At 35.3% G+C, this 7,384-nt stretch overlaps 1 protein-coding gene across 2 annotated transcripts in view; it reads right to left on the reverse strand.

Annotated features, from left to right (window-relative positions):
* The window catches only part of LOC106868850 (solute carrier family 15 member 4), a 57,550-nt gene that overhangs the window by 37,496 nt on the left and 12,670 nt on the right, over positions 1–7,384 (reverse strand). Inside the window, exon 2 of one of the 2 annotated variants that reach the window (XM_052969816.1) lies at positions 3,217–3,271. The exons of the other annotated variant lie outside the window; for it this stretch is intronic. The gene's annotated coding sequence lies outside the window, so the exon portion shown is untranslated. The remainder of the gene's footprint in view (positions 1–3,216; positions 3,272–7,384) is intronic. 2 annotated transcript variants of the gene reach the window in all.

Genomic DNA, 7,384 nt, shown 5'->3' on the forward strand with positions numbered 1-7,384 from the left:
ATATATATGTAAGTATACTGTAAAGTATTAATATTTTTAATATATGATATATATATTATAAAAATATGTTAGTGTTATTTAATTTCTGAATGGTTTTGCTGCCATTTGTTTATGTAGTTTGATTTCTTTATCCATCAGTTTCTACTAAGATAGAGATAAGAGTAAAATTAATAACAGAGAAACGAAAATAAAACTTCGAAAGCAGCCTAAAGCGAAATAATTGAGAAAGACTTAAAAGTCAATGTAAGATCATAATCATGTAAAGTAAATATAACAAATAATTCAGAATCCTTCTCCAGTACCGAATCGATCCCAAAATCTAATCAGTTCGTGCCAGTCATAAAGCCAAACATCCCTGAAAGTTCCATCCGAATCCATCAAGCAGTTCTTGAGATATCTTGTTCACAGACAAACAAACAGACAAACAAATATGACTGGAAACAATACCTCTACCTTCACTAAGGTAGAGGTAATAATAATAATAATAATGATAATAATAATAATATTAATTCATTGTATGATAAGCACAAGACTTAAAGCTTTGGCAGATGGGGCTCGCTGACTCTAGTGCTCAGCTCATACTTAATTTATTGACCCTGAATGGATGAAAGCCAAAGATGACCTCAGCTGAATTTGAACTCAGAATGTAAAGATGGTTGAAATGTTGCTAAGCATTTTGCCAAGTGTGCTAATGGTTTTGCTAGTTTGCTGCCTTAAAACCCATGAATATATCAGATAAAAGAGCAGAGATAAGAAAGTTAGTTGAAGCAACGCCTTTGCAATATTTAGAAATAGACATATATAACATGTAAATACATGAAAATGGTTAATAACATTATATGAATATTTAATTAATACTTAAAAGAGGATTTAATACAAAAACAACAACAACAATTCTTTTTACTATAAGCACAAGATATAAAATTTTATGTTGATTCCAATGCTCAACTGGTACTTAATTTATTAATTCTTAAAGGATGAAAGGTAACACTGACCTCAGTAGAATTTGAACTCAGATTGTAAAACCAGAAGAAATTCCACTAAGTATTTTGTCCAGTTGGCTAGTGATTCTGCCAGCTGACAAAAATATGTCTTTGAAAACATTTGAGAAATTGAACAAATATAAGGAGCTAGAAGATGAAATCAGAAGAACGTAGCATCTCAAAGCAACAACATTATTTATCCTCATTGGGATACTTGGAATGACATCAAAAGAAGCAAACAAATATGTAGACCAAATCCTTGGCAGCTTCAAAATAAGTGAATTGCAAATAATAATACTTATGAGCACCTCTCATATTCTACATAAAAATCTCTCCATGTAAATGCAACCTAACACATTTTTTTTTCTCTCCCACAGACATCAATTGCATGAAACTTCACCTGTTAGCATCTTCGGATGCAAAACTTTGTTGTCCCTTGATGACTCTGGTTGAAACTTGGGTGCAACTTGTGTAAATTAAATCAGTGGTTCCTAAAGTGGGCGGTATTGCGCCCCTGGGGGGCAATGGAAAAGTGGGGTGATAATGGGGTAGCGATTCATGTAAAAACAACAAAATAACAGGTTCACTAGGTTAAGTTTTATTTATGAAATACAGTTGCTTTGAATTTGCTTCAGAAAGAGGTCTGTGTGATGGTTAGTTGGGGTGGGAGCACTAGGAATGTGGCCTGTGTGTCAAGGGGGCAACACCCTGAAAAAGTTTGGGAACCACTGAATTATAGCAAAGCCAAAACATAATAATAATAATAATAATAATAATAATAATAATAATAATAATAATAATAATAATAATAATAATGATGATGACGACAATAATTATAATAATACTGCCCTGGTGCGGTACCAGGCAGTGGCTCCCATGGGTTCTGATCAATACCACAGATTTGCTTGTCACTTGTTTGACCTTAACATGTTGAGCATGTCCCTTGGTGGTTGACGATATGTGCATCTCTGATCACAAGCAAAAGCAGTGGGGGAGCATCATAGCCATGTGTTGAGAGGAATTCTTTGGGGTTTGGATAATTTACCTTTGGAAACATGGGTGTTTCTTTCAACATCCTTAAACAACCTTTATTCAGGGACCTTTTGAGTGGGTGGGGTTTGTAACCTGAAGAAAATTCTTACTGGGCCCCACCTACAAGGTCATGCGCTGTTTATCTTGATATGAGATCACCATGTCACGCACACATGGCTGTGATGCATATGTCTGGTGTACCCTTATCAGACGGGCAGTCATGATGGGTATACTGGGCTTCGTATATGTTACTGCAGTGTCACTTTGATGGCATGCATTGCTCTCTCACTCAATATTAACAATAATAAAGCCAAATATAGCAACTTTTAGGAAAGACAAACAATAGTGCCTAATAATCGATGTGGTAGTGCCAGGTGATCATGAAAGGAAGGAAAAAGATTAATATGAAGACCTCAGAATTGAGATGTGCCAAGATGTGACAGCTACAAGAGTCAAACATAAAGGTTATCCTTGTTATCAGCAGAGCATTGGGTTCAATACCACCCAACCTGAAGAAACAACTGGAAACTTTAGGAATACTCTACAATCCATCTGTTTGAGGTCCTTGTTGTGACTTGACAGACAGTACAAACCCCGGTAGACAGAATATCTTCAATCAACAACATCATGATATTGGAAACTGTGCAACGTCTTCAGTAATAATAATAATGAGGATAATAATAAGAGCACTCAGTGAGTGCAAACCTCCACCAAAGCAATACTATTGTCCTCTCAATGATTAGCTGGAGATGATTTTTAAAATGAGAATATCTGAAATAAACTCGACTGCTCTCATAAATGAGAATATTAAAAATGAATCTGACTGCTCTTAAAAATTAAATAAAAAAAAACGGAAATATAATCCAGAATCCTTGTCTGGTACCTGATTGATCCCAATGGTAGTCATGGAATGTTAATGTGGATGTGTGGGCCATGTTTGTAATGCTGTGTGTTGTCTGCAGTGGGAACAGGGACAGTTTTCTCTATGAAGGCCTTTTTCAGTCTATCCACTGATATAGTGTCTTTACGACCATTAAGATCTATAGTGAAAAATGTATCCGTACGTGAAAGAAAACGGAAAGGACCTGCATACAGGAGCTGCAAAAGGGGCTGCAATAAGGGTGGAGCACTTGCAGTAAAACAGCACTGCTTGGAACAGCTCAAATACTCCGTATAGTGTTCAAAAAATAATGAGTATTACCTTAGTTCACTGGTAGTGAACAGCTGGCACTGTAGTACATCTCCAGTATTAGAAGCTGTGCAAAGACAATAAATAATAAATAATAATAATAGTGCCTCCCTAACATGCATAGTCAAGAAGGAAGATGGAAAAATATATATATACAATCTTCTTAATTGCAAAATAACTCAGCTATGGAAAATGAAGAAGATGAAGATAGTGCCAATTATTGTTGGGTCTTTGGGGACAGCATCAGAAGGTATCAAGAAGAATATCAAGGAAATTGGAAGAAAGTGCCCGGTAGAACTGTTACAAAAGGTTTGCCTCCTTGGCACAGCCAGAATAATCAGGAAAGCATTAGATAGTTGAAAAGAACAGATAGCATGCTACTGTAGGCTGCAGGCAGCATGCCCACTACACATGCAATACTTCAGGAGTTCCAACAAAACCTGAGTTAAAAAGAATAATTTTGAATTACTGTAGCAGTTACATATATAAGTTATTATTATAATTTTTTTAACTGGAAGCTAAATAAATTAATAACACTAGACAGGAAAGCAACAAAAATAATCACACCACCCAAAAATGAACACCACAAATATAATGAGTGAGGGAGCGGCAGCTGCTGAAATTTTAAATATCTACTGAAGGACAACTAAAACATACCTAATAAAGCATAAAGTAAAGTTAATATGTATAATTAGAAAATGTAAACGGAGAAAGAAACTATTTTCTCTTTTCAAAGAGGCCAATAAATGTTAAAGAAACACCAGAGTAACAAAGAATTGTTGTGAGAAGAGTGGAGAAATAACTTCAGAAACTATTAAAAGCTTTAAAAAATAAACAGAAAATTGGACTACAAATATTCAAGTGAAGATATTAGTAAGAAAGAGCAGCCAATATCTGATAACAGCAAACAAAGTGAAAATAGATAATAGAAAAGAAAAAAAAAGAAAACAAAAAATAAACTCAATACTGGCTGATAAATGGCAAGATTCATATTTGAGACTAAAGAGTTTTTCAATATAGCACAAGACTAAAGCTTTCTTATTTGAAACTATCAAAAGTGTATATAATGAAGCATAATACAAAAGGTAACTACAGAATATGCAGAGGTTGTGAAGAAACAACCAATCACATTGCAGACCAATCTAAAAAAAAAGATGATCTACACACACACACACACACACACACATGCAACTACATGGTTTTGTTTTCAGTTCCACTGCACAACACCTAACACAACTGTCTTTTATAACTGCAGGCCAACCAAAACTATATTTCTTTTCTCATGCAACATTTAAGATATAGTTATTTTAAATTGATTCTTTGTACATAGAGAAAACTGATTCTCCCAGTCTTGATTAGAAATTCTGGCAGGAAAACTTGCAAAGGGAAAATGAATTTTTTTTTTATCTAAAACACTCAATATCATTTGAATCTATACTACAATCTGGGATTAATATATCCAGTGATTTTAAGAGGTGTGAAAAAGATATTTTGTTTTAATACTATACTTTACACAAAAATTCTCCATGGGATTCATTCTTGTTGTTACCACTAATTTCTATAACTTTAGCATTTTCACCTCTTCTTTTCAAAGTTATTTCAATTTTCAGTCTTTTGTAATCCACACTCTAGAAAACATATTTCTGTAAAATGTTTGGGGTGGAGGTGAAATTTCTGAGGGTTCCACCCCACTCCAACCCCCATTTTCCAGATAAAAAGTGTTTTGTGGCATATTAGGACATCACTGTAATTCATTCAGCAGAAAAAAAAATTCCAATGATTCCGGTATTTCCAACTAAAAATAAGGGGATTGCAGCACATTAGGAAGTCAGGGTACTTGATTCCATGCAAAAAATCTAAGGTCTTTTTTTTGTTTTCTTAGTGATACTTATCAAAATTTACCATGTATACCCTTAAGAAGAATATTAATAAATTATCTTCACAAGTTAACAAGTTTTATCAAGAATATTTTTTATTAATCATAGAAACCATTAAATTCCTCATCACCCTCATCTGATACATCATAATCACATACAACCACTGACGGTTCATTATCATCAGAATCACCCTCATTGTAAGTTGCATCATCTTCTGTACCATCCATGTTGCTTATGCCACACTTTTTAAAGGCCTGTACAATCACTTCTTTCTTCACACCATTCCATAAATTCTTCACCTAGCCAGAAACTTCATTGATTGTTGGTTTCCTAACTTTCCCTGTTGGTGTTAGGTCGGAGTTACTCCCTTACAACCACTTACACCATTCATTCCTCACAAGTTTCACTACCATGGAGTATAGCTGTTCGTACACAAGCATCATAAATCAAACTTTCACTCTCAGAAGAGAGTCCTTTTGTTTTCAACAAACATAGCAGCTCTCTGAACTTTCACTATTCTATTCGTGTTCTAGAAATAATACTTTCAGAGCATTCACCTCCATTGCTAATTTGGTCACCTAGATAACAGAAAATATCTGCTACCTCAAGAGTGTCTCCTGGACATTTGAGAGAGTCTCTCTCTCTATATATATGTATGTATATTTATATTTAGGAATGTTTTACTATGACATAAAAGGGCTGCTTTAAAAAATTCATGGTACCTGCTAAAATTTGTTGATATTTTATTAGAGATTTTATGAGCAATTTATCATCATAGTCATTGTCATTTTAGCATTCACTTTTCCATGCTTGCATGGGTTGGATGGATTTTAATGAGGCAAATTTTCTATGGCTGGATGCACTTCCTGTCACTAACCCTCACCTGCTTCCAAGCAAGGTAATATTCCCCCATGGCCACATATGTTCATACAAAAGAGTAGAAATGAATGACACTGCTTGTATGGCAGTGACAATAATTTTATGACAATCATGGGATATCGAGACAAGCAGACACAGACATATGACAGGCTTCTTTCAGTTTCCATCTCCCAAATCTGCTCACAATGCTTTGGTTGGCCCACAGTTATAGTAGAAGACACTTGCCCAAGGTGCCATGCAGTGCAATTGAACTCATAACATAAATTACTTTTTTTTAACATGACTTTGTCAGAGAGCAGTTATCATTTAAGTAGCCTTCCAACATAAAAAAGGTTCCCCCTATCCTTGTCTTTTTTTTATGATAATGGTATTAGAGTCCCAATGCTGTAAGTCTTTATTCTGTTACCTATTTTGACATTGCTGTAATTTTAGACAATAATAGCACAAGTGTCACAAGATCATGCTTTCAGGTGAAGTTACTATTGTTACATTGTTGTGATTTCAGATAATGACACTGGTAGCATGATACAGTGATTGCACTATGAGAACAGGAACAAAATCTGGTTAAGGTCAACGATGGCAGATACACTTTTTAACAGATTTGTGCATGATGAGTGTTCAATGAACAAAGGTTGAGGAGGACAAACATGAACTCATTCAAAAAGAATTGATAAATTTGTGTGAACTTATTGAAAATGTGATATAAATAAATGTGATATATATAAATGTGTTATAAATCAGACAATGTTTCATGACGTATTAATATAATTTTTTTGAAGCATTGTCTGATGTATATGTATGACTTTCAGGTGTTTTAACACACAGTGCTATGAGGTAGTTATCTCTAAAGCACTATACCGCAGTGAACCAGTGAACAAGCAAAACATACATTGGGTACAAGTTAGACAAAGGGAAATTACTATGTAATTGTTCGTTATTAAGACAAAAGAGCTATTAGAATAAGAGTTAAATTAGGGGAAAAAACCAAAGGGGAGGAAGTAAAAAGAAAAGAAGTAAAATTGCCCATAGCAATCGCGTATGCACGCATGTACATACATACACATGCACGCATGTACATACAAACACATGCACGCATGTACATAGATACACATGCACGCATGCACACCCACACCAGACATTCGAGCGAGAGCGTTGCCAGTGCCGATGGACTGGCTCCTGTGCAGGTGGCAAGTAAAATACACCATTTTGAACGTGGCTGTTGCGAGTACCGCCTGACTGGCCTTCATGCTGGTGGCATGTAAAAGCACCCACTACACTCTCGGAGTGGTTGTTGGTGTTAGGAAGGGCATCCAGCTGTAGAAACTCTGCCAAATTAGATTGGAGCCTGGTGTTGCCATCCGGTTTCACCAGTCCTCAGTCAAATCGTCCAACCCATACCAGCATGGAAAGCGGACGTTAAACGC

Source organism: Octopus bimaculoides, chromosome 7 (assembly GCF_001194135.2).
Source record: "Octopus bimaculoides isolate UCB-OBI-ISO-001 chromosome 7, ASM119413v2, whole genome shotgun sequence".
Classification (NCBI taxonomy): domain Eukaryota; kingdom Metazoa; phylum Mollusca; class Cephalopoda; order Octopoda; family Octopodidae; genus Octopus; species Octopus bimaculoides.